The sequence below is a fragment of the Sapajus apella genome, unplaced genomic scaffold (genome assembly GCF_009761245.1).
Source record: "Sapajus apella isolate SASKATOON/1434 unplaced genomic scaffold, GSC_monkey_1.0 scaffold53, whole genome shotgun sequence".
Classification (NCBI taxonomy): Eukaryota; Metazoa; Chordata; class Mammalia; order Primates; family Cebidae; genus Sapajus; species Sapajus apella.
In genome coordinates this window covers 7,097,763-7,124,639 of record NW_022436993.1, presented here as the reverse complement: position 1 = coordinate 7,124,639, position 26,877 = coordinate 7,097,763, and the positions used below count along the sequence as shown (strand labels likewise).

Here is a 26,877-nt window from a genome sequence, read left to right as displayed (position 1 = left end):
CAAAATGCCAACTTTTTAAGGATGATCTCTTCAAATTATTGGAAATCGTTATCAATGAGATCACTTTTAAAGGAGAAACTTTAGAGAGTTTTAAATGAAGAAACATTGCACAAATACATGCTAAAGAATATAAAGTGATTTTTACATCTATCCAAAATGTACAACAGTTGAAATATTTAAGGACTTAATTATTCATATTCTTTATTGATAATTGTAACATTTAAATGTCTTATAGATGGATTTATAATTCAGACATTTTCATATATAGAATTTCAAAATAATAAAAAATATTTTTAGAGACAGAGTCTTGCTCTGTTTCCCAGGCTGGAATGCAATGGCCTGATCATAGCTCACTGCAGCCTTGAACTACTGGGCTCAAGTGATCTTCTCACCTCAGACTTCCAAACAGCTGGGGCTACAGGCACATACCACCATGCCCAGCTAAGTTTTGGTTTTGTTTTTGTAGAGACAGGGTCTTTTTATGCTGCACAGTCTGGTCTCGAACTCTTGGCCTCCCATCTCGGCCTCACAAATTTCTGGGGTTTACAGGCATGAGCCACCATACCTGGCTTAATAATGAAATTGTTTTTTGTTTTTTCTTTGAGACACTGTCACTGTGTCATCCAGGCTGGAGTACAATGGCACAATTTTGGCTTACTGCAACCTCCGCCCCCCAGATACAAGTGATTCTTAGGCCTCAGCCTCCCAGGTTGCTGGCATGACAGGTGTGCACCATGCCCAACTAATAATAATGTAATTTTTAATTTGCAAAACATGCATGTATTGCTGGGGCAATTAACCAGCCCCCAGTTGAAGCAGCACTACAAGGACCTGGCCAGGCACAAATAGAAGTATCTGAAATAGATAAAGAGGAAGATTTGGGACCACCCAGGAGCCGCCTTAGGAGCCCCTGTCTGGACTTCCCATGTCCCACCCATGACTGCTTGTCCCTGGGGCTTGTGTCTTACTTCCTAGAGATCTAAAACATGAACTAGATACACCAGGGCCGCTGGTCTACACCAGGCAATGACCCACTCTGTGTCCGGTTGCTGAGGTCCAAGTTCACATGGCAGAGTACCTCATTAGCCCCACAGTGTGCCAATGGAATGCTGATATAGCTGGAGTTCTCTGCCTTGGAGCCTATAGGACTGTCTATCAGACTCCACTCCCCCAAGCCTCCCTTTGAAGGGCCTCAAACAAAGCTGCTTGAGTCTGAAGATGGCTCGCCGAGGAGCTCCATCCATACCAGGCCCTTCCAGGCTACCCTGAGAGTTTAAGAGGGCGATGGCTCACAGGTACGTGTGTAACCCATAAGTGGCACATACGGAATTAGAGCAAGAACATCATGTCCTGAGGCCAGATATGAGAAGCAGCTGAGTATATATATTAGTGATGGAAAAAAGAGCCATGGAGGAACCAAGGTTGAGAGGAGGAGTCAGTACGAGGAGACAGGCTAAGAAAGGCTGACTCAGGCATTGCAAGCTGAGAAGCTGACATGTGATCTGATAATAAAGACCTACTAAAAATCATTTGACAAAGCATAAACTGTGCTATTCAATATAGTAGCCACTAACCACGTGCAACTACTTAGATTTAAATTTAAATTTATTAACAATAAATAAAATTTTTAATTTGGTTCTTTCGTTATATCGGTCACATTTCAGGTGTTCAGCATGGCTAGTGGCTACTTCACTGGACGACATCGTCATAAGAAATTTCACTGCAGTGCTGCATCAAAGAGCATTCCCCTTAAAGACAATACATCTTCAGGATCAGGGAATAATCCAGCCACTGAGAAGGATTCATCTCCAGCCTTCAGAGACAAATTTTGATGATAAATTCATTACTAAAATTTATTTTTAGTCTCTGTTTTGGGGATTGAGTCTTTCTGTCTCACTCAGGCTGCAGTGCAGTGGCGCAATCTCAGCTCACTGCAACCTCCGCATCCTGGATTCAAGTGATTCTCCTACCTCAGCCTCCTGAGTAGCTGAGATTACAGGCGTTCACCTGGCTAATCTTTGTATGTTTAGTAGGGATGGGGTTTCACCATGTTGGCCAGGCTGGTCTCTAACTCCTGACCTCAAGTAGTCCACCTGCCTTGGCCTCCCAAAATGCTGGGATTACAAGCATGAGTCAGCACACCCAGCCTCTTTTTATTTCCCTTTCAAGCTATAGCCTGAGGTATGCTGAAGCCAGTTTATACTGTCCCACAACTGCTGAATGTTAAATTTCCTGGGATGCTGCAAACCAGTTGCTAAACATAACCATTATTAAAAACTAAATATGTAAACTTAAAATTAAATTATATCAAAAGCAAAGATAATAGGCTGAATGAGGTGGCTCAGGCCTGTAATCCTAGCATTTTGGGAGACTAGGATGGGAGGACAGTTTCAGGCCAGGAGTCTGAGACCAACCTAGGCCACATAGCAAGACCCTGTCTCTCAAAATTATTTGAAAATTATCTGGGCACAGTGGCTTGCACCTGTAGTCTTAGCTACTCAAGAAACTGAGACATAAGGATCCAGGAACTCCTTGAGCCCAGGAGTTCTAGGCTGCAGTGAGCTCTGATCATACCACTGCACTCCTACCTAGGCAACAGAGCAAGACCCTGTCTAAATAATAACAATGGCTGGGCATGATGGCTCATGCCTGTAATCCCAGCACTTTGGGAGGCCAAGGTGGGCAGATCATGAAGTCAGGAGTTTGAGACCAGCCTGGCCAATATGGTGAATCTCATCCCTATTGAAAATACAAAAATTAGCCAGGCATGGTGGCACGCACCTGTAGTCCCAGCTACTCAGGAGGCTGAGGCAGGAGAATCACTGGAACTTGAGAGGCAGAGGTTGCAATGAGCCAAGATCACACCACTGCACTCCAGCCTGGGTGACAGGGCAAGACTCCGTCTCAAATAATAATAATAATAATAATAATAATAATAGTAATACGTACTCAAACGTTTTCTTATTTTTTCTACTTTTGACTGCTATCTATGCTGCTGAGGTTTTGTACATCTGTTGGGTCTGTAGGCACAAATACCATATAACAGTGGGCTACGACTGTCTCTCCCCAGTGTCGTGCTGGTAGCTTGCAATTGGCCATGGTGAGAACATCAGCACTATGAAAATTAGCCATCATTGAAAATAGGGCTTTTTTTTCAGCGTACCAATTGCTAAACATTTACAAGCCTACCTCTGCTACTTTCTCAGCATTATTCATCAAGGGTTTTAAATTAAAAATTATATGACTTGGTTCCTGGAATAAACACTAACAAGCAAAGGAATAAGTGTCAAAGTGGCCACTGTTTACCATCAAGCGTTGTTTTTAGTATTTCTATGAGCCTGAGATTCAGAAATACCTACATAAATATCCTCACGCTGCCATTTACAAGCCTGTGTCGTTAGCAAACTAGGGGAACTTTCTCGCTGTGTATCCTCTGGGAATCTGGTGAGCTCAACACCTCTGAGCTTAGCCAAGCCACTTCAAGCACAGTGAAGATAATGATAAGAATCTGACAGCGATCTCCTGAGGATAATGTTTTTAATTGTATGTAAAATGCCTGGCACATAATAGCTAATAAGCACTGGTCCTCTCCTCTATTGCTATAGAAATTGAAAAATACTAAAAAAGTTTAAGTCCGATTCTTTTGTAGTTCATAAGCATGATGATTGGGTGTTCACACGCTTGTGTAAGGTGTGCCACCCTTGAACCTTGTTACGACACTGGTACATTACCTACCTGACCTGAACTTGGGAAAAATAAAAAACAAAAAGTTTAAAGTTTAAGTCCTGGTCTATTTTCACAAGAGGTGACAATCTGATTGAAGTAAGAAAGCACCAAAATACACACACACACACACACGCGCGCGCGCGAGCACACGCTACATAGATACATTGCTTTTCAATATCTTTAAGTCTAGATTGCATGCTTTCTTGGTTTGGGTTCTCCCAAACAACACAGCCTGAGATAAGATCTTGTGCTGTATTTTATTTGGAAGATGATTCCAGGAAACAGGAGTGAAAAAGTAGGGAGACTGAGTGTGAAGGAGGAAATGACAATACAAGAAAACCTTGTCAATGTCACATTGGAGTGTGACTGGCCCCTACCCTCAGCTGCAGGGGAGGCCCTGATGGCCAAAAACAGTCAGCAGAATTGTACCCCATGTGTGATGGCTTCAGGGATGGGCAGTAATCCAGACCTAAACCAGTCAGCACCTCTCCATCTTTCCTTGGCCACAATATTGCAAGCGTATCCCTAAGGGACACGTGGGAGATTTAAGGTGGAACAGGAAGGTGCAAGACTTTGGCTTGATGTTTGAGTGGCCAAGGAAGCATGTCACCCTGAAGGCAGTTGGCAACCACCTTGCAACCAAGAGAGAAGCCAGCCTTGGAGTAAACCTGATACCGATGGAGGCAGAGCAGGAAGAGAAAAAGAAATCCAACCCTTGGCCATATCGCTGAACCGGTGGATCCAACCAGCCCAGCCTTGCCTTGTATCTGGGCTTTCCCGTTAGGCAAATCAATACGTTTCCAGATTGCTTGAACTGGTTTGCATTGGGTTATGCTGAAATAGAAGCATTCCTTAATGACTGAGTCTGCGGGAAGGCCTAAAATTAAACAACTCATCTGGGAATCCAGTCCAGACTTCTGCAGCCTCTGGCCCTTTGAAAACAACTCCAGACAGGAGCTGGTCATCCAACCCTATCTGCTTAAGAGCCACTTTTCCAAAGGCCAGAAGGCTCTGGAGAGAGCCCAGGGCCTGTGGTGTGCCAGATTTGCTAACAGGGACTGTGGATTCCAGACGCAGTCTAATGGGCTTCTTTATTCTATCATTACGTTCATCATTTTCTTGTTTGCAATTAGAAACATTGACTTTTAATTTAGATAATTTTCCTCTTTTTCTTTTTGCCTTGCCTTTAAAATAGATCTGCTCTGGGATGCTGTGTTATAAACTGCCCTTGATTGTGTGTTCATTTGTTCAAGTATTTGGTATATTGGCAGCCAAGAAGCCCCAGGCTCTGAATCATTATGTTCCTCTGTTTTCCCTTTCCAAGTGTTCTGTTAAAACCCGTGATGAAACTAGACAGGCAGAGCTTTCAGGCATTCTTCTGAAGGTCGAGCCCTTCTCTTCTGCACCCCGGTCAGGTCCTACTCCGGACCTGGCATCTCCTAAAAGAGAAAAAAATGTTGCCCCTCATTGTGCCTTTGCAGAAGTTCTAGCCACACACATAACAGCAAATCCATTCAGAGCAGAAGAATTTTCTTTAGAGATTCTTCCAAAAGCTCAACAGCAACGAACAACAAAACCTTGCAGTAAAACTTACAAAACATTAGGGAGTCACACCGCTCTCATGGCGGTGCACGGGAGCTCTAGTGTAGACTCACAAACAGAAAGCATTTCCATTTCCGTCAGTAAGAAGGGATTGTGGAGGGATGGCAAGGCATGCTTTGATGTGCTGATCCTCTTATTGAATTTCTTTCTCTAGTTGTTCTACTTGTGAAGAGAGTTGTCTGCTTGAATCACTAATGCTTCTTGCAGGCTTTGGCTTACACCTATTAGACTAAACACACACTGGGGAAATGGTGGGTAACTCCTGCCTGAATACACATGAAACATCAAGGCAGTGGGAGCCACAAGGCTCCAAGCTGCTCTACTAATTGTCACTGACATTAAGTGTCCCAGAAGATTCTCTATAAAGAAAGCAAAATTATCCCAGGCATGGTGGCTCACACTTGTATTCCCAGCACTTTAGGAGGTAAAGGTGGAAAAATGACCTGAGGTCAGGAGTTTGAGACCTGCCTGTCCAACATGGCAAAACCCCATCTCTACTAAAAATACAAAAATTAGCTGGGCATGGTAACAGGTACCTGTAATCCCAGTTACTCAGGAGGCTGAGGCACAAGAATCGCTTGAACCTGGGAGGCGGAGATTGCAGTGAGCGGAGATCGCGCCACTGCACTCTAGGACAGAGTAAGAGTCCATCTCCGAAGAAAAAAAAAGAAAGCTAAATTATCTTGATTCCAACCTTCAAATAATGGATGTTGAGACTCATGATGGAATTTTTTCATCCTAATCATTGGTACCTTCAAAATAAAAAGGCAGGCTGGGCGAAGCAGCTCATTCTTTGGGAGGATGAGGCAGGATAATTGCTTGAGCCCAGTAGTTCAAGACTAGGCTGGGTTACAAAGTGAGGCCCTGTCTCTACTAACAATATGAAAAGTAGCCAGGTGTGGTGGTTCCTCCTACACAGGAGGCTGGGGCAGAAGGATTGCTTAGGCCCTAGAGGCTAAGCCTGCAGTGAACCATGATCACACCATTGCACGTTATCCCACGTAACAGAGTGAGATCCTGTCTCAAAAAAAAAAGAAAAGAGTGTCCCAGAAGATGCCCTAAAAAGGAACAAAAGGCAAAATGATCTTGATTCCAAACTTCAGTAAAGGACATCGAGGCTCGTGATAGAATTGATTTCATCCTAATCACCCTACCTTTAAAATAAACAGGAGTGTCCGCTGCAACACACACATGCACAAAAACAGCCCTGCGTGTCCTGATCAGACGTGCACACTTTCAGCTGTTGCCATGGTTCACCCAGACCAGCAGCCGCCTGGAGACAGCGCGGAAATGGAGTGCCCACTGTTCCACCTAAGATACGCCCGGGATAATGAGCAGAGGCCTCAGGATTTTGAAAGCCAAAAGACCCCTCTCTTTTGTAAGGCTGCCCCCAACTGAAAGCAGACAAAAAAAGGAAGGGTAAAATAAAACAGACTTTGTCTTATTCTCCTGGCACACATGCCTGGTGATCCCTGGCTTAGCTGGCAAATTGCGAGGGCCTCGATAGGAGATTTAAAATGCAACAAGTGGCTGTCACTATGGAAACGACTCCATTGAACCCCAAGAATGAAGGACGTTGGCCGGGGGGAAATGTCGGAGGAGGATCGCTGTGTCTCTGAATGTGCCATCACGAAATGCTTTGCTGGGGAAGAGGTTAAACTGATTGAACAAGTGCCTCCGCACACATGTCGACACAAGAAGTTTGCCCCAGGTCGCAGGATTTAGAAGGGAAGGTGCTCTCTGGCGCACTCAGCTCGGGGGGACCCAGGCTGCGTGAATCTGGCCCCAGGCCTGTTCCCTGTAGGGGTCTCTGAATAGCATCAGTCTTGCAAGGACCCTGATGCCAGAGCTAGAAACCCAGGGAGAAGTGAAGGAAAGCAAAATTTATCTGGGATTGGAAATTAAACTGGGGCTTTGACGAATTCAAAGCTGTGGGCAGTTATATAGGGCTGAATTTTCTCTCAGGAAGTGATCAAAATCAAGGTCACATTTTTTAAAAGAGATTTCCCCAGAAAAGCCTCATTTGCAAGAAAAGGCCAGGCTTGTGTCTGAGCACATTGGTTGAGCCTAGCTCGGGTCCTGTGCCAAGGCTGGGCTGGGGCTGGAAGGCTGGACTTCACTCCCGCCATCACTCCTTAGCCTGTGACTCCATGATAATTGGCTGGTGGGTGTAGTGGTTTTCCAGTGTGCCCATGATTACAAACCGCTCTTTAAATTCACAGTGTAGACATTCTAAATAGCACGTTTGTAGGCAATTGCCCAGTCAGGAGATTGTACAAATGCAATAACTACATCAAAGCAGGGTCCTCTTTCAGTATCAGAGGGCAGAAAGCCTATCTAAAAACAGCGCCTACAGCCCCTACAGTTGGTTTTTCAAGAAGGTACAGATGCAGGATCTACTTGGGTCTTTTTTGGATGTACAACTTTAGTTCCATACTTGGTGCTATTATTTCTATTACTTGGCAACAGTAATAGAAATAATCACAATGGTAACAGCAATTGAACACATACCATGTTTTGGGCATTGTCCTAAGTACTCTTACACGTAGATGTGCCCATTTAATCCTTATTCTTACTCTTTGAGGTATTGTAACCAAATCCAAAGCTTGTTTTGCTCACGCATCATAGCCAATAAGTCAAGAGACAAGGAGTTGGGGCAAGGAAAACAACTTTTTTTAGGAAAGCCAGCAGATCGAGAAGACGGTGGACTACTGTCCTAAAGAACCATCTGAAGCGAATAGAATTTGAGGCGCCTTTTATGTTAGGGGAAAGGGGAAGGTGGGGGTTGAGATCAAGAGGTGACTGACAATCACAGGCATCTGGGTGGCAGCGAGAGTCCAAGGGGGAGGTTGTGAAACTCCCTTGTCCTTGGCCAGGTCACAGTGCTCCTGTAAATTTTAACATAGCATGGTTACTTGTGTGTGCTGTCCTATGTCCCTGGGGGTTAGTTTAGGGAAGGGACTATGATCATCCTTGCTTTAAAATTAAACTCGAAGCTAAATTCCTCCCATAGTTAGCTTGGCCTGTGTGCAGAGACAAGCTAAAGCAGTTAAACTGGGCACAGTGGCTCACTGCTGTAATCCCAGCACTTTGGAAGTGCTGATCACCCGAGGTCAGGAGTTCAAGACAACATGGTGAAACCCCATCTCTACTAAAAATACAAAAATTAGCCAGGTGTGGTGACAGGCACCTGTAACCCCAGCTATTCAGGAGGCTGAGGCAGGAGAATTGCTTGAACCTGGTGTTTTGCCCACCGCCAGGGCAGAATGTCTCACAAGAATGCCAAAGAAGCACTGTGGGGATCCCCAGTTCCTGCTGGGCTCAACAGAGAAATAGAAGACTCTTGTCCCATCTTCTCCGAGTCTGGCTTTCCATGAGGGCATTCCTGAGTGTCTTGGCCCCCTGGTACCCAAGGACCTTCTGAGTCCTCTGAGTAGAGTTGGTTGTGTACAACCACAGCATGACGCTAAATTCCAAGGGCTGGCCGAGGTAGGCTGGGCCAAAGCAATTGGGCCCTCCTCCCACTAAATGAGAACACAAATGAACTTCCCTGTCCCAGCCACCTCCAGAGAGAGGAAGCCAGATTCGCAGAGACGGGATCTCCCAGATAAAACCTTATGGGAGCTTTGGGCTTCTTGGGAAATAGTCTCGATGAGCACAACAAACAGAATTCCTTTTATCTTCACACTCTAAAGACTGAGTATTTAATATTCCAAAGCAGGCCAATTTGTCAAACAAAATAATGAACGTTCATGGTTAGAACAATGCAGCAGCAGCAGAACACTTTGACTTCAAAGACTACACCCTCTTTCATTATCAAAGATGACTAAATATCAACACATTAGGATGAAGCCCACAGCTCATTAATGCTGAATAGAATTGCATCAGGCTGTCCATACTGGCTTTTCCACTGGGCTGAATCTGTTGTTTATCGAGATTTGCTGTAGGGAATATATTTGCATATACAGTGAGAGTAAATGCCTAATAGAGGAACAAGCTTACCTCCAAGGTGGTGGTCTTCCCTACCATACTGGGTCTCCAGGCACAGCTCTCTGCCACCTTCTATTAATCTCACTGTCACTTGACTTAGAGCAAATAGGAAAAGGTGGTTAAGACCTAGCTAAGAAAATGAGTCAACGTATGAAATTTACCTAAGAGAAATTTGAGTAGTTCTCTGTTTGTTTCCGAATTATCTATTGCTTGTGTGCATGAACTCCATGTAAAATTACAGTAAGAAAATTATGTCTGAAACAGGTTAAAATATCTTTCTAGACATCATCTTGAATTTAACCACAACTGTGCTTGTATCCCCAAAGCAAAACTCTGGAATTCCACTGAATGGTGGCATCATCTGGTGGACATAAATGATACTGCAACTCCCATACAAGTTTTTGTCATCCCTCTGTGAGAAACATTAATTTCTTAATTGTGCAAAATTGCTCACAAATTATTGTAAGCCACAGAAGCTTCCTCTGTTAAGGATCTTCAGTTAAGCTGCACATCTCCAAATTGGGATAGCCCTTCTAGACTATAAAAATCTTATAATCTGATTGAGTCTGAGACTATTTTCCATTATTTTTTTTTCTTTTGAGACAGTCTCTCTCTGTCACCCAGGCTGGAATGCGGTGACGTGATCTTGGCTCATTGCAACCTCCATCTCCAAGGTTCAAGTGATTCTCCTGTCTCAGCCTCCTGGGTAGCTGGGATTATAGGCACGCGCCACCAGGCCCGGCTAATTTTTTGTATTTTTAGTAGAGATAGGGTTTCATCATGTTGGCCAGGCTGGTCTTGAACTCCTGACCTCAAGTTATCTGACACCTTGGCCTCCCAAAGTGTTGGGATTATAAGCATGAGGCACCACGCCCAACCCATAATTTTGAAATTGTTTGGTATATAGATCTTTTCTCACTCCAATAGGTCACGGACTCCTTGAAGACAAGTCGTTCAACTCTTTTTTATACCTTATACTTCCTACTGTCTTAGTGGGTTCTCAATAAGGACTTGTCCAGGACTGAAACATTCACACATTTGGTTATATACATTAAAAAGCACAGAATGTGCAATTGAAAGTGTACAGAATTTGGGGACAAAATCCCAGGGACCTCTCTGTCTCTGTTGGTGAGATTGTAATTGGTACAGCCATATGGAGAATAGTCAGTTCCTCAAGAGACTGAAAACAGAGCTACCATTATCATCCAGCAATCCCACTTCTGGGTATATATCCAAAGAAATTTGTATCTGTCTCTTGTGCTCATTGCAGCATTATTCACAATAACCAAGATACGGAAACAACCTAAAAGTCCTTAGACCAATAACTAGATCAAGAAAATGTGTCATATTTACAATGGAATACTATTCAGCCTTATAAAATAAGGAAATCTTGCCATCTGAAACAGCAAGAATGAACCTAAAGGATACTATGCTAAGTGAAGTCAGCTACACACAGACAAATACCGCATGATTGTACATAAACTTCTAAACAATCTGTAAAACTTCGACTCCTAAACGACCTCTCAAGAAGATGAACTCATGGAAGTAGAGAATAGACAGGTGGTTGCCAGGAGCTGTAGGATAAGTGAAATGGAGATGTTGGTAAAAGTTTACAAAATTTTAGTTACTGTAATCCCAGCACTTTGGGAGACCGAGGCAGGTGGATCACCTGAGGTCTCGAGTTCAAAATCAGCCTGACCAACATGGAGAAACCCCATCTCTACTAAAAATACAAAAACAAGTTAGCCAGGCATGGCGGTACATCAGTACTCGGGAGGCTGAGGCAGGAGAATCGCTTGAACCCGGGAGGCAGAGGTTGCGGTGAGCTGAGATCGCACCATTGCACTCCAGCCTGGGCAACAAGAGTGAAACTCCATCTCAAAAAAAGAAAATAGATCTTTTTCTTAAATGGAATCTCACTTTGTCGCCCAGGCTGGAGTGCAATAGTGCGATCTCAGCTCACTGCAACCTCCACCTCCCGGGTTCAAGCGATTCTCCTGCCTCAGCCTCCCAAGTAGCTTGGATTACAGGCACCCACCACCATGCCCAGCTAAGTTTTGTATTTTTAGTAGAGACAGGGTTTCACCTTGATAGCCAAGCAACTCCTCACCTCAAGTGATCCACCTGCTTCAGCCTCCCAAAGTGCTGAGATTACAGGCATGAGCCACCATGCCCAGCCAGGAATAGATCTTAAATGTTCCCACCACGCATACAAAAAAAGTATACGAGGTGATGGATATGGTAATTATGGTAATCACTTCATAGTGTGTATACATATAGCAAAACATCACATTGTATATCTTAGATACAAACAATTTTTATGTGTCAAAAATAAATACACAAGGCATAGCTTGTGTATAATATACAAGGATTATAGCTCACAGCTATAATCCCAGCACTTTGGAAGGCCAGGACAGGAGGATTGCTTGAGGCTAGAAGTTTAAGACCAGCCTAGGAAAACAGCAAGATCCTGTCTCTACAAAAAATAAAAAAAAAAAAAAAGCAAAGAGATAAAAACCTTGTTTTAATTAGGTAGGCATGGTAGTGCACACCTATAGTCCCAGCTACTCAGGAGGCTGAAGTGAGAGGATCTCTTGAGGCCAGGAGTTCAAGGTTACAGTGCACTATGATCACACCACTGCACTCCAGTCTGGGCAGCAGAGCAAGACCGTGTCTCATAAATAAACAGCCAAACACCAGGAGTTCTTGCTGCAGACCCTCCATTTGACAGCTGTGTGGCATCTGAGCAGTATCTACAAGTTGCTTTCTGCATCTGTAAATTGAGTATATTACTAGCTCTCTTGCAGCATTATTTTAAAAAACAGTGAGATCATTGGACTGAAAGAGTAGTGTCAACTGTGAATTATTGTTAGTTGCCCTTACTGTCCTTTATCTTCCTTCTTCCTGGATAGTTCAGTATGCATTTTTTGCTTTATTGATATTATGTCCATTCTGGTCATTGTGCCATAAAATGGCAAGATAAATTCTCCCTTGAAGCCAGGGTCACTCTGGCCATCTGTCTCCTTGGATGTGCAGAATAGACAAGGCTCCTCCTTACCCTGTCACCCCACCCCAACCAAAACAAACAAAAATCCAGGTATAGGAAAGAGGAGATTTGACTTGGCGGCTGCTCCCCAGAGACAACTGGAGCCATCTACTTGATTGGAGGTTCCAAATGACTGACAAAATTGGACAGCCACAGGGGTTAGGAGCCTGTGGGCTCTCGGAAGAGGTTAATAGATGGGCGTTTTGTAGGGAGGTAAGAGTTCCCACTCAACCCTCTCATGTCCACTCTAAACCAACCACATCTAAGATACTATTTATACATTTGATCACCAGCCTATAAAACTTCAACAGGAGGGGCTGGGTGCAGTGGCTTATGCCTATAATCCCAACACTTTGGGAGGCTGAAGCAAGAGGATCACAAGATCAGGAGTTCAAGAGCAGCCTGACCAATAGGGCAAAACCCCATCTGACTAAAAATACAAAATAATTAGGCAGGTGTGGTGGCTCGAGCCTGTAATCCCAGCTACTCAGGAGGCTGAGACAGGGAATTGCTTGAACCCGGGAGGCGGAGGTTGCAGTGAGCGGAGATTGCACCACTGCTCTCCAGCCTGGGCAACAAACAAACTTCAACAGGAGGAAGGGTCCCAAGCAGCAGACTTCTCTCTTGGACAACTGGTCTCCAAGGGAAAGAGGGAATCGAGCTTCAGGGAAATAGATTTCATTTCTGTCTACGAATAAATTTCCTAATGGGCCTGGAGGGAGTGGGACAGAGGGTATTCCAAATCTAGGGGACTCCCTCCCACTGATGCCAGACAGAGGGGCTAAGCATCACAGGGCTGGTAGAACTGACCAGCCTTTGGGCTGAGATCCAATTTGAGAGGCTGGGTTTCATATTCCAGCTCTGTTGACCTTGAGGAAGTGGACAGTCCCTCCCTGTCCACACCCTATGGCCTCTGCCAAGTGTTGCTCTGTGGTCCAGCAGTGAGGATTCTCCAGGGAAACACAAGAAAGACCACCTGGCAGACAGCAGCACATCCCTTAAGACCCAACCTGTACTCCTGCCCTCAGGGGCTCAGACCCAGGAACCAGGGAGCTGCTAAGTGCTCTGCCCAGCTGAGGGGTGGCTCTCACTGCTGGGACCAAAGGCTCCCAGGGTTCTCAGTTTATGTCTATACACAGATAATTTACCCTTGACCTTTCCTTACCAATACCCCTTCTCCTTCACCAGAATTTGCTTACCTCTGCAGCAGATGCTGTAAGTCCTGCTCACATTCCCTCTGCCCACACTAGCTCTGCCAAGCAGCCTCTAAGATGGCTCCAGGGAGACCCACCTTTCAATGTTCATGGCCTTTGTAACCTCCTTGAGTAACTTGCGTCTGACCAATAGAATATGGCGAGGTTGAGGGGATGTTACTTCCGTGAGTAGGTTATGAAACATTCTAACCACCATTTTGTTAGAAGACTCTCTTGCTTTGAAAGCAAGCTGCTGGTTTGGGGCGGCCCAGTGACAAGAAAGTGAGGTCAAAATCCAGCCAACAGCCAGGAAGGAGCCAAGGTTCTCAGTCCAACAACCTTGGAGGAAATACAGTTGACCCTTAAACAATGCAGGTGTTATGGGTGATGGCCCCCAGCATAGTCAGAAAAGTCCATGTATAACTTTTGACTTCCCAAAAGCCTACCTACTAATGTCTTGCTGTTGACAAGAAGTCTTACCAATCACATAGTCAATTGACACATATTTTGTATGTTCTATGCATTATACACTGTATTTTATTTAGTTTTTATTTATTTATTTACTTGCTTATTTTTTGAGACAGAATTTTCCTCTGTTGCCCAGGCTCGAGTGCAATGGCATGATCTCAGCTCACTGCAACCTCCACCTCCCAGGTTCAAACAATTCTTGTGCCTCAGCCTCCCGAGTAGCTGGGATTACAGGCATGCACTGCCGTGACTGGCTAATTTTTGTGTTCTTAATAAAGATAGGGTTTCGCCATGTTAGCCAGGCTGGTCTCAAACCCCTGACCTCAAGTGCTCCACCTACCTTGGCCTCCCAAAGTGCTGGGATTACAGGCATGAGCCACCATGCCCAGCCTGTACACTGTATTCTTACAATAAAGTATGCTAGAGAACAGAAAAATGTTATTTAAAAATCGTAAGGAAAATACATTTGCTATTTTTTTTTTTATTTAAATTATTAATATTAGGCCAGGCACAGTGGCTTACTTGGTGGGTGGATCACTTGAGGTCAGGAGTTCAAGACCAGCCTGGCCAACATGGTGAAACCCCATCTCTACTAAAAATACAAAAATTAGCCAGGTGTGGTGGCGGGTGCCTGTAATCCCAGCTACTCGGGAGGCTGAGGCAGGAGAATCGCTTAAACTCAGGAGGTGGAGGTCTCAGTGAGCCGAGATCATGCCACTGCATTCCAGTCTAGGCAACAGAGTGAGACTCCATCTCAAAAAAAAAAAAAAGTAGCAATTATTTTAAAATAAATTTTTAAAAGAAGATCTATTGACTATTCATTGAGTGGAAGCAGATCATCATAAAGGTTTTCATCCTCACCAGCCTCACATTGAGTAGGCTGAGGAGAAGAAAGAGAAAGGGGTTGGTCTTGCTGTCTCAAGGGAGGCAGAGGAGGAAGAAAATCCATGTGTAAGTGGACCTACGAAGTTCAAGCCCATGCTGCTCAAGGGCCAACTATAAATTCTGCCCACCACAGTGTAAGTAAATTTAAAAGTGGATTCTTCCCCAGCTGAGCCTTCAGATGAGATGCCCACCCCACCCTGCTCAGCAGCTTTATTGCAGCCTCATGAGAGACACTGGAACAGAGCATCTCTGCAACTAAGTCATACCCAGGTCCTGACTCCCAGAAACTATGAGATAATAAATGTGTACTCTTTTAAGTCATTTTAAGCTTTTAATGAATACACTGGCTTTCGGCATCTCTCTTCCTAAGCATATTCTGTCTCAGGCTGGGCCCCGCAGGTCACATTACCAGAGCAACCCTCAACCACTGGATTTAGATAAATTCCCCAGCTTCCAGAACTTAAGTGGGATGATTCCAAAATACAGTTCTCAGAGAGTTCCTGTCACTAAGCCCGAGTGGTGTACAGTGGTAGCCCACTCACTGAACACCCTTTGCTGGTTTCCTCTTCTGTTTCATTTCCCTACTCCTCGTAGTATGTCCTGAGATCACCTCTGTGAAACCTACTTGCACCCATATGTCTTGATTGCTTTTGGAGATACTGAACTAACAGACTCATCAACTTACCAGACTTTTTTTTTTTTTTTTTTTAAGACAGAGTCTCACTCTTTCCCCCAGGCTGAAGTGCAGTGGTGTGATCTGAACTCACTATGACCTCCACCTCCCAGGTTCAAGCAATTCTCCTGCCTCAGCTTCCTGAATAGCTGAGATTACAAGTGAGCACAACCATGCCTGGCTAATTTTTTGTATTTTTAGTAGAGACAGGGTTTCACTATGTTGGGCAGGCTCGTCTCAAACTCTGACCTCATTATCTGAGGGAGGGGAAGGGAAGGGAGGGGAGGAGAAGGGAGGGGAGGGGAGGAGAAGGGAGGAGAAGGGAGGGGAGGGGAGGGGAAGGGAGGGGAAGGGAAAAGACTTTCATAAAGCCAATAGCTGAGGTGTTAAAAAACAGTGCTGGAAAGCTGTGTTAACATGGAAAGGCCCAGAGCCTGTGTCAGAAGAATCATTACCTGGGACTGGGAAAGAATGCAAGAGGCAGCAAATGACGATTGGTGACAATAGCAGAAAATAATGGTTCCTGAGCACTGAGTAGCATCAATGATTATATGTTCTGTCCCATGCACTCACATAGCAATATATGTTATTGATCCTCTCACTATTTCCATTTGACCAGTGAGGAAACTGAAGCTTAGAAAGGTTAAGTTTTGGGCCAGGCACGGTAACTCATGCCTGCAATCCCAGCATGTTGAGAGGCTGTGGCCGGCTGGTGGATCATTGAGGTCAGGAGTTCGAGACCAGCCTGGCCAACATGGGGAAACCCTGTCTCTACTAAAAATACAAAAATTAAGCTGGGCACGGTGGCACGTGGCTGTAATCCCAGCACTTTGGGAAGTCAAGCTGGGTGGATCATTTGAGGTCAGGAGTTCGAGACCAGTCTGGCCAACATGGTGAAACCTCGTCTCTACTAAAAATGCAAAAATTAGCTGTGCCTGGTGGCCCGCACCTGTAATCCCAGCTACTCAGGAGGGTGAGGTAGGAGAATCGCTTGAGCCTGGGAGGCGGAGGTTGTGGTGAGCCAAAATTGCACCACTGCCCTCCAGTCTAGGTGACAGAGTGAGACCAGTCTCAAAAAAAAAAAAAAAAAAAAAGCCAGGAGTGATAACGGGCACTGGTAATCCCAGCTACTTGGGAAGCTGAGACATGAGAATCACGTGAACCTGAGAGGCAGAGGTTGCAGTGACCCAAGATCATGCCAGTGCACTACAGCCTGGGCAACAGAGCGAGACTCTGTCTCAAAAAATAAAGAAAAGGGCCGGGCACGGTGGCTCACGCCTGTAATCTCAGCACTTTGGGAGACCAAGGCGGGTGGATCACGAGGTCAAGAGATCGAGACCATCCTGGTCAACATGGTGAAGCCCCGTCTCTACTAAAAATATAAAAATTAGCTGGACATGGTGGTGCTTGCCTGTAGTCCCAGCTACTCAGGAGGCTGAGGCAGGAGAATTGACTGAACCCAGGAGGCGGAGGTTGCGGTGAGCCGACATCGCGCCATTGCACTCCAACCTGGGTAACAAGAGCGAAACTCCGTCTCAAAAAAAAAAAAGAAAAACAGAAAAGCTTTGTACAAAGTCACACAGCAAGTGAGTTATAAGTAAATCATCATACCTGTTGATTCTAAAGCAATCTGAGAGGAAATGATGGGTCAACCACACAGCCTACAAAGGGATGAGCATTGGCATCAAGCTGTCTGCGGGTATTTTCTTGTTTGTAAACTGGGAATAATTACAGCATCTGCTTCATTGAGCTGTTGTCTGTATTCGATGACAAAAGACCCCTTGAGGGTTTACCCAGTGTCTGGAAAGCAGTAAGTGCTCAGTAAAGTTTAGCTGCTACCATTACAACATGTGAGGGATGCTTGGGAAACGCCGGCACCACAGGACATTCTGGTTGACTGGACCCAAATATGTGACCTCAAAGCATGAATGCAAAGATCTGATTTGAGCCGGGAGGCTGAGGCAAGAGAATTGCTTGAGCCCCGGAGTTCAAGACCAGCCTGGGCAACATAGCGAGACACCGTCTCTACAGAATAAAAATAAAAACATGAGCTAGGTGTGTGGTGTGCACCTATAGTCCCAGCTACTCAAGAGCCTGGGGCGGGAGGATTACTTGAGCCTAGGAGGTCGAGGCTGCAGTGGGCTCTGATGCCACCGCTGCACTCCAGCCTAGGTGACAGAGCAAAACCCTGACTCTAAAAAATAAAAAAGGCCAGGGATGGTGGCTCACGCCTGTAATCCCAGCACTTTGGGAGGCCAAGGCAGGTGGATCACCTGAGGTCGGGAGTTCAAGACCAGCCTAACCAACAAGGAGAAACCCCGTCTCTACTAAAAATACAAAAATAGCCAGGCGTGGTGGCACATGCCTGTAATCCCAGCTACTCGGAAGGCTGAGGCAAGAGAATCACTTGAACCCAGGAGGCGGAGGTTGCAGTGAGCTAAGATCACCATTACACTTCAGCCTGGACAAGAGTGAAACTCCATCTCAAAATAAATAAAAATAAAAAGTAAACTGCTCTGAGGCTATTCTCAGTGATTAGGGCTGGGAGGAGTCTGGAAATCTCTACTGTACAGTCATCACAGGTCACTGAGGGAGTCTCAGGCCAAGACCTGCTTCCAGCAGAGACTCTCCACCTTCAGCTGTTTACTATATTAGGGATCTACACAAGCACTGATTTCAGGAAAGGATTCTGCTAAGAAGAAGGCGGCGAGGAAGGGAAGGAGTTTTAGAACCACTGAGAGTGCAACCCCCTCCTTTTACAGATGTGGACTTGAGGCCCATAGAAGTTCAGTGAGATCTGCCCCTGAATCACACAGCCAGGGAGTTCTCTGCAGGGCCAAGATGAGAATCAGGCCTCCTCACTCCCTGCGAGGCCTGTCCACCACTCTGGCGGCTTCAAATCCAATGCTGCCTCCAGGGGGCACTATACCCCTTGTATTATACATACATGGCACCTCCCTGGAGCCCTGTAACCTCCAGGATCTTAGCAATTAGAGAACTCCAAGCCCCCGTGCCATGGAAAAAGATCACAGCTACAGCAAGCATGTCTTCTGTGTGTACTGTGCCTCACAGAGGTGGGCAGGTTTTCTCTGTATGGGTTGGATAGTGAATATTTAGGCTCTGCACATCACACGGTCTCTGTTGCATAGCCTCAACTCAGGCGTGGAAGGACAACAGTAGCTATAGGCAGTAAGTAAACCCGCCTGGCTGTGTTCCAATAAAACTTTATTTATGGATGCCAAGATTTGAATTTCATATCATGTTCACATCTCACAAACATAGTCATCTTTTTATTTTTTCAACTTTTTTTTTTTTTTTTTTTTTTTGAGGCAGAGTCTCCGTCTGCTCCCTCTGTTGCCCAGGGTGGAGTGCAGTGGCCAGAACAGCTCACTGTAACCTCGAACTTTTGGCCTCAGTCAATCCTCCTGCCTCAGCCTCCTGAAGCACTGGGATTACAGGCCACTATGTCTGGCCTATTTTTTTCAACAACTTAAAAATATAGGCCGGATGCAGTGGTTCATGCCTGTAATCTCAGCAGTTTGGGAGGCTGAGGAGGGCAGATCAGTGGAGGTCAGGAGTTTGAGACCAGCCTGGCCAACATGGTGAAACCTCAAAATAAAAAAAAAAATAGCTGGGCATGGTGGCAGGTGCCTGTAATCCTAGCTACTCGGGAGGCTGAGACATGAGAATCACTTGAACCTGGGAGGCAGAGACGCAGTGAGCCAAGATCACACCATTGCACTCCAGCCTGGATGACAGAGCAAAACTCTGTCTCAAAAAAAAAAGGTAAAAACCATTCTTAGTGTGTGGGCTGTACAGAAACAAGCAGCAGGCCGAATGTGTCCCGTAGGCCGTCATTTGCTGCCACCTGGTTCATTTGATTGGTTTTATTGGTATTCATTGGTATTCTTGCTTCTTTTGAGCTTTGTAAGTGTTATAAAAGCTATTAAGGGAAGCATCAGATTTACTTCTTATAGACATAAATGGACCAAAACCCAGAGGTTCATTTTACAGGCGTCTACCACCACACCTAGCTAATTTTTTGTATCTTTAGTAGAAACGAGGTTTCACCATGTTGGCCAGGCTGGTCTGGAGCTCCTGACCTCAGGTGACCATCTGCCTCGGCTTCCCAAAGTGCTGGGATTATAGGAGTGAGCCACCTCACCCAGCCTGCATTGCAGGTTTTTAAGGCGAGAAGTAACATGAAGAAATGCATTTTAACATGACGATATTGTATAGGATGGTAGAGAAACAGGCAGAAATGTTCAAATATACAGAAGACTGTTAGAGTATTCCGGGGGTGAGCTAAAAGAGGCTCAACCCACAAAATCATGGCAGAGGTCAAACACAAATGCTCTTCCAAAGGAAGGACAAAACAGCCTGGAATTCTCTAGACCTGGAGGCCTAAGCTGTCAACAGGGACCCCAGTGAATCCAGCCTGGGTGAGTGGACTGACTGTTCCCTCCTTTTATGAATAATCGGTTTGTCTACACTGACTCTAATTAGTTTAAACATAGTGAGCCTCCAGCACAAAATCCCAAACACTCAGGCTCAGTCCAGGCCCTTGTTTTTTGGTTCTGGGGTTTGTTTGTTTTTGTTTTTAGAGAGAAGGGATCTTGCTATATTGCCCAGGCTGGTGTCAAACTCCTGGCCTCAAGTAATCCTCCTGCCTCAGCCTCCCAACTCGCTGGGATTACAGGTGCGTACCACCACTCCTGATGCTTATCTTTTCTTTGTTTGGTTTTTTTTTTTAATTAATAGACCTTTGTAGAGCAGTTTTAGGTTCACATGAAATGGGGTAAAATGTGCAGAGCTCCCACACGGCCCCTCCCCAAACACACACTCATCCTCCCCACCATCAGTGTCCTGACATCCCTCAGCAGTGCGGGACATTTGTTACAATCCATGGAACTACATTAACACATCACGATCACCCGAAGTCTATAGCTTACTTTGGGGGTTCTGTCCGTGTTGTGCATTCTATGGGTTTGGACAAATGCATAATGATACACATCCCCCATTTATAGGAACCTACAGAATAATTTCACTGCCCTAAAAGTCTTCTGTGCTCCCCTTTTTCATCCCTCCCTCCCCTCAAGGCCCTGGTCACCAACAGTCTTCTTATTCTCTCCATAGTTTTTCCTTTTCCAGAATGTCATGTAACTTTCCCTTTTGAAAAAAATAAGTTACTTTCTTTTTAAGCAATACACATGAAAACACAACAAACACAAGATACAACTTTTCTAAAAGTCTCCCTCCTTCTGTCCTGCAGCCATTCCTCCAGCCTACCAACTTCTTCCCATTCATAATCAAGTGTGTGATTTGTGCGTGAGAGAGAGACTTTTGAAGAGAGAGGTTGAAAATGAGGTGCTAGCAAGACAATTAGCTAAAGAGATCAGTAAACATCCGTAACAATGGCAAAGGAACTCCAGTGACAGGTCAGACCTGAATATGTAGATTTAGGAGCCTCTGCCCAGCCGGTGGCTGGTGTGGATGGATGAGCTCTCTGCGGGGGTGGAGAGCTGCAATCTGGGCCTTGGGGAATTCCTTCATTACAAATATTTATTAGTAGTACCTACAATGCGAGAGCCTCCATAGGGAGCAGGGAGGGTGGACCTAAGGAAAGGTGCAAACAAACAAACCAGAGGTTTGGTCCAAGAGGCAAGAGGGAGGTGCAGCTACTGAGGTATCAGGGAATGACGCCAAGGACAGAGCCCACTGGAAGGGGGAAGTCATACCTTTGCCACCAGATCAAGAAGTTAAGGCCAAAGGGAAAGAAAAAAAAAGAAGCTATGAAATTTAGCAAAAAGAAGCATTGACGAGAGAAAGTTCAGCTGGAGCCTGAGGAACAAAGCCATATATTGAATTAACAGGGACTGTGCAGTGAGGAACTAGAGGCTGAAGAGAGACCATTTTACAACAGGTCATATCGTCAGAGGCGTGTGAACCAGAGCAACTCCATCTTGAATAGGAGCTGGGTAAAATGACTTGAGACCTACCGGGCTGCATTTCCAGAGGGTTAAGGCATCGTAAGTCACAGGATGAGACAGGCGGTCAGCACCAAATGTGGATCATAAAGATCTTGCTGATTAAAAAAAGGTTGTAGTAAAACCTTGGGGTCTGCATCTGGACCCCTTTTCTGTAACTTTGGAGTCTGGGGTATTCCAGAATTCAGATGTTTTTGGGCTTTAGAAAGATTATAGAGTACATATATTCATTATGTTCTATGTAACACACCCAGCGGAGTCTGGGATAAGACCCTTCAATCAAATCTATTAATATTTCTATAGTGAATCATATGAACATTCATACCAAGTGGGATAGATAAAGATTACAAAATTTCAGCTCCTCCTTAAGAAAATCTTTTCGGTTTTCAGAGCTTCTGCGACTTCAGAACAGTTAAGGGACCTGAGCTGAATTCCGTTTCAGCTCTTAGGTAGAGCAGCATGGGTTTATTTTTAGGTTGTACACTGCAACAAATACTGAAGGTCCTCCATTGGACTCTAAGTGGCTTGGCTGGCCAGGCGCAGTGGCCCACATCTGTAATCCCAGCACTCTGGGAAGCCGAGGTGGGATCACTTGAGGCCAGGAGTTTGAGACCAGCCTGGTCAATATGGCAAAAACCTCATCTCTACTTAAAAAAAAAAAAAAAAAAAAATTAGTCAGACATGGCAGCGCATGCCTGTAGTCCCAGCTACTCAGGAGGCTGAGGCGGGAGAATCTCTAGAACCCAAGAGGCTGAGGTTGCAGTGAGCTGAGATTGCACCACTGCACTCCAGCCTGGGTGACACAGCAAGGTTCGATCTCCGAAAAAAAAAAAAAAAAGTGGCTTGAAGACAGAATTCAAGTCTGATGATACTTCCCTGGCACATGGTGTGTGCCCACTAATTTTAGCTGCACTGAGTTTTTGTTCTTTCTAATCATCACCATGCCCAGGCCTGGTCACTGTCCCAACTTGGCTCTTTCAGGAACCCACCCTCCCAGCCCAGTTCAGCCCAAGCTCCAGAATTCCTCCACCATTGATATGCAGCAAGCACATCCTATTTCCCTTCTTAAATCCAAACTCAATAGCCGTCTGTTTGTTCTGGTATTCTAGCACTAATTGCCATTCCTGATCTTGTTTGATATGTTTGACCTGGTATTTTAGAACTAACTCTTAATTGTGTTTTTATTTAATATGGATAGCACATATAAAGGAAGAGCATAAGGAGTGCTATATAAATGCAAATTTTATTGTATTTCACTCCAGACCTCAGAGACTTGCCAAATTTGGTTCTGCTCTGAAGAAGCGTTCCCCTAAGGGGTTAGGGAGCTTTCCTCACTCTCTGGCACAGCTTCCTCAAAGCTGGCCTCATAAAGAGACGAACATCCATCACATTCCATCCAACTGGTCTCCTGAGTTTTGCATCAAAATTAACAAATCTCACACCAGACCAAGATTTTGTAAATCCTGTTTTTGTGAACTGGTTGCACATTTTGTATTAAAAAGCACCATCCACAGGGTATATCGGTTTGTGCCTGTCATCCCAGCTGCTTGGAAGACTGAGGCAGGAGGATTGTTCAAGGCTGCAGAGCTATCGTGGTGCCACTGCACTCCATCCTGAGCGACAGAGCAAAACCTCACCTCTAAAAAATAAGAAAATAAGAAAAGCACCATCCCAACTGGGTCACTAGGACATTGTTTAAAGTTTAAGTTTGCATTGTGGAAAGCAGTATTTTAATTTTCTGCTTTTGGAAGAACAGATTCATGGTTACAAAAGTGGGCCAAAGCGAGAAGATCATTGGTACAGCTTGTAATGTTTGTGAAAGAAAATAAATCTTGGGGTCCCCAGATCACTGAGCTAAAGGGAAAAGTCAAGCTGGGAACTGCTTAGGGCAAATGTGCCTTCTCTTCTATTCAAAGTCACCCCTCTGCTCACTGAGATAGATGCATATCTGATTGCCTCCCTTGGAAAGGATAATCAAAAACTCAAAAGAATGCAACCATTTCTCTCTCACCTATGATGACCTAGAAGTCTCCTCCCCATCTTCCGGCCTTTGCTTCAAGTTGTCCTGCCTTTCCAGACCAAATCAGCCAGAGTGCTTCTTACATATATTGACTGATGCCTTGTGTCTCCCTAAAATATATAAAACTCAACTGCGCTGCAGCCACCTTGGCGACATGTCTTCAGGACTTCTGAGGCTGTGTCATGCGCATGTCCTCAACCTTGGCAAAATACACTTTCTAAATTAACTGAGACCTGTCTCAATTTTCGGGGTGCACAGGTTCCGCTGACATTTTTCAAGATAAGCTGTTCTATTTCCAGGAAGTGTCTAAAGTCGTTATTATAATGAGATTTCAGAGCCTGTAAGAATCAAGTAAGGCATCAATCACTATAGCAAACTCTTGTGACTCATGAATCATCCCATTCAGGGGCCGCTGATTTGCCATGCCATGCTTGGATCCTATGTTCTAAACAGCCATGCGGGACCCCATATCATGTGAGAGTTTAGTGCGTCCGCTGTCCAGGATCTTAAGTTTGAACTTCTCACCCTGACCCATTCCTAGGCCACATTCCATGCAGGGCTCAGGCCTTCTGGCTTTTACATCACTGCTCATTCTTCCATCTCTGGTTCTCCCCCTCTTTAGACTTGGCCTTCAGATTCTCTTCCTTGCTATGACCTTGGCTTGTTCTCAGCCTATCTGTGACTGGATGAATGAATGGATTTTATTTTCTATTTTCTCTTAGTCACTGATTTCATCCTATTGTGTTCTTGAAACAGTCTAATAGGTTATACATGTCCGCAATGTGAACAGCATATTTGGTTTTCATCACCAGAGACATAAAATACTTGCCATTTCAGGAATCTTTTTATCTTTAATGATTTATTTAATAGCATTCTTTGTAGCTCAAAGCTAGTCACGGAAAATTACTAACATTCTCCATTTGTGGGGCATGGCCAGGCCAGTGAAATGCTACCAACATTATTATGAAGTCTCCATTGACATCCTGTCTAAAGAGAATTGCCATATTAAGATGTCCTGGGCCAGGCGCGATGGCTCACGCCTGTAATCCCAGCACTTTGGGAGGCCAAGGAGGGCAGATCACAAGCTCAGGACTTCGAGACCAGCAGGGCCAACATAGTGAAACACTAACTCTACTAAAAATACAAAAATTAGCTGGGCGCGGTGGTGGGTGCCTGTAGTCCCAGCTACTTGGGAGGCTGAGGCAGGAGAATCACTTGAACCCGGGAGGTGGAGGTTGTGGTGAGCCAAGATAACATCAGTGCACTCCAGCCTGGGCAACAGAATGATATTCAGTCTCAAAAAATAAATGAACAAATGAACTAACAAAAGAGAGAGAGAGAGATGAAGGAAAGAAGGAAGGAAGCAAGGAAGGAAGGAGGGAGGAAAGGAAGGAATTAAGAAAGAAAGATGTTCTGTTAATATACATGTTATCTTACATGTATTCCCATGAAGTTGACATGCCTCTACCCCTATTTTTGGCCTTTAGCAGACTGGATTCAGACCACAGCTATAAAGATTGTAGAAATCATATGTGAACAGAAAATTTGACCTTTGTTCACACCAGGGTAGAGATAGCAGTAGTAACAAGTGTAACCAAGAAAGGGTGATGGAGGCAGAAGGTGCAGACCAGAGGATTACTCAAAAGGGTCATGATCCAAGTAATTGAGATGAGAATCTAAGCATAATTCCCTGATGAGAACCAAGGCTGGTTAAGAGATCCAGAAGCTGAAAAGCCACGACGAGAAGCAACCATTAACAGACAAGCAAGTGCTGGCATCCAGGAAATCACAAAGACCAGGAGGCCAGCAGTGGCGGGTCAAGGGCAGAAATCCAGGAAGCCATGAGAACTCCCTTAAAAGAAGTGGAGGCTAAGAGCCTTGGTCAAGAGCCCAAAGGTTAGGGTGGGCTTGCTGGTTCACGCCTGCAATCCCAGCACTTTGGAAGGCCGAGGCAAGCCGATCACTTGAGGTCAGGAGTTCAAGACCAGCCTGGGCAAGATGGTAAAACCCCATCTCTACCAAAAATACAAAATCTAGCCAGGCACGGTGGCATGTACCCATAGTCCTAGCTACATGGGAGGCTGAGGCAAAAGAATAACCTGAGCTGGGGAGGTGGAGGTTGCAGCGAACTGAGATTGCACCAGTGCTCTTCAGCTTGGGTGACAGAGTGAGACTCCGTCTCAAAAAAAAAAAAAAGTCAAAGAGTTGAAAATATGTTCAATTCTACCTACAATAAGAGAAATACAAATAAAATTCATTTAAAATCTAATCAAGCCCCTATGATCCAGATATATCACTTCACAGCAAATACAGGAGATAGAAGAAATGTTAAATGTTAGTAAATACTGAATCAGCAAAACTAAGACTGAAAATACATCTAGAAGACAAATAACCATATTCTCTCAACAACAACAAAAAATTGCAAAGAATATAGAAGAGATAGAAAAAGGGAACTAATTGGTTTGAGACCAATCAGTTGATGTCAACTAACAGCAATGTTGGATCCCAATTCAAAAACTGTAAGAAAATAAAAATTATGAAACAATCTCTGAAAAAAATAAAGCATATGTTCATATCCATATACTATGTGAGTTATTCCAGTCAAGCTATTAATCTCTCTGTCTCAGTTTTCTCATCTGAAAAGAAATGAATAATACAGCGTATTCCCATAGGGTTGTGAGAATTAAGAGATAATGCACATAAAGGGCTTAGCCAACTACCTGGGACCTAGAAACCATTAAATAAACTGTAATCATTATAACACCAGTAATCAAAGGAGTGAGGTAATAACAAGACATGAAAATCACTGTCATCTGACTTCTTTTTATATTTTATGAGAGGGCAGGAATCGGGACCTAAGCCTGGTTCTTCCTAAACAGGAAAGAATGAGTAGGCACATAACTGCACCTGATCGAATGAGGGCCTTGTGGCTACAAGGGAATCCCGACACCAGCTGGGCATGAGAGGAGCAACTCCGTATTCATGGAGATCATGAAAGACTGTCTGGAAGACAAGCATGCAGCTCATTGCTCAGCTGAAAGGTCTCCATTTGATGTCAATTTAAGCCCAGACCGGCAGCAACAGGACTGAAGTGCCTTGTGTCCTCAAATTTGTTTTTCTAAAATATGCTAAAATATTTTTCTAAAATAAATTGTGCCCTTGACTCACTTAGACAGTTGCTTAATAGCAGCAATACTGAAAATGTAACGCTGTGAACTTTGTCCCTTATACCCCATAACGCCCTTTCTCAAGGCCTTTAAGAGATGATCACAGCCACAACCCCAAGA

At 44.7% G+C, this 26,877-nt stretch overlaps 1 long non-coding RNA gene and 1 other non-coding gene across 2 annotated transcripts; one reads left to right on the top strand and one right to left on the bottom strand.

The window, feature by feature from the left end:
- Positions 1-3,637: 3,637 nt before the first annotated feature.
- Positions 3,638-3,741, top strand: LOC116527285. The gene has a single exon (XR_004258474.1). It is a non-coding gene; the product is annotated as a small nucleolar RNA U13 (small nucleolar RNA).
- Positions 3,742-8,224: 4,483 nt separating this feature from the next.
- On the bottom strand, positions 8,225-26,877 carry LOC116527254. The gene is made up of 3 exons (XR_004258454.1): positions 26,868-26,877; positions 17,462-17,472; positions 8,225-8,368 (listed from the first exon to the last, which is right to left on the bottom strand). It is a non-coding gene; the product is annotated as an uncharacterized LOC116527254 (long non-coding RNA).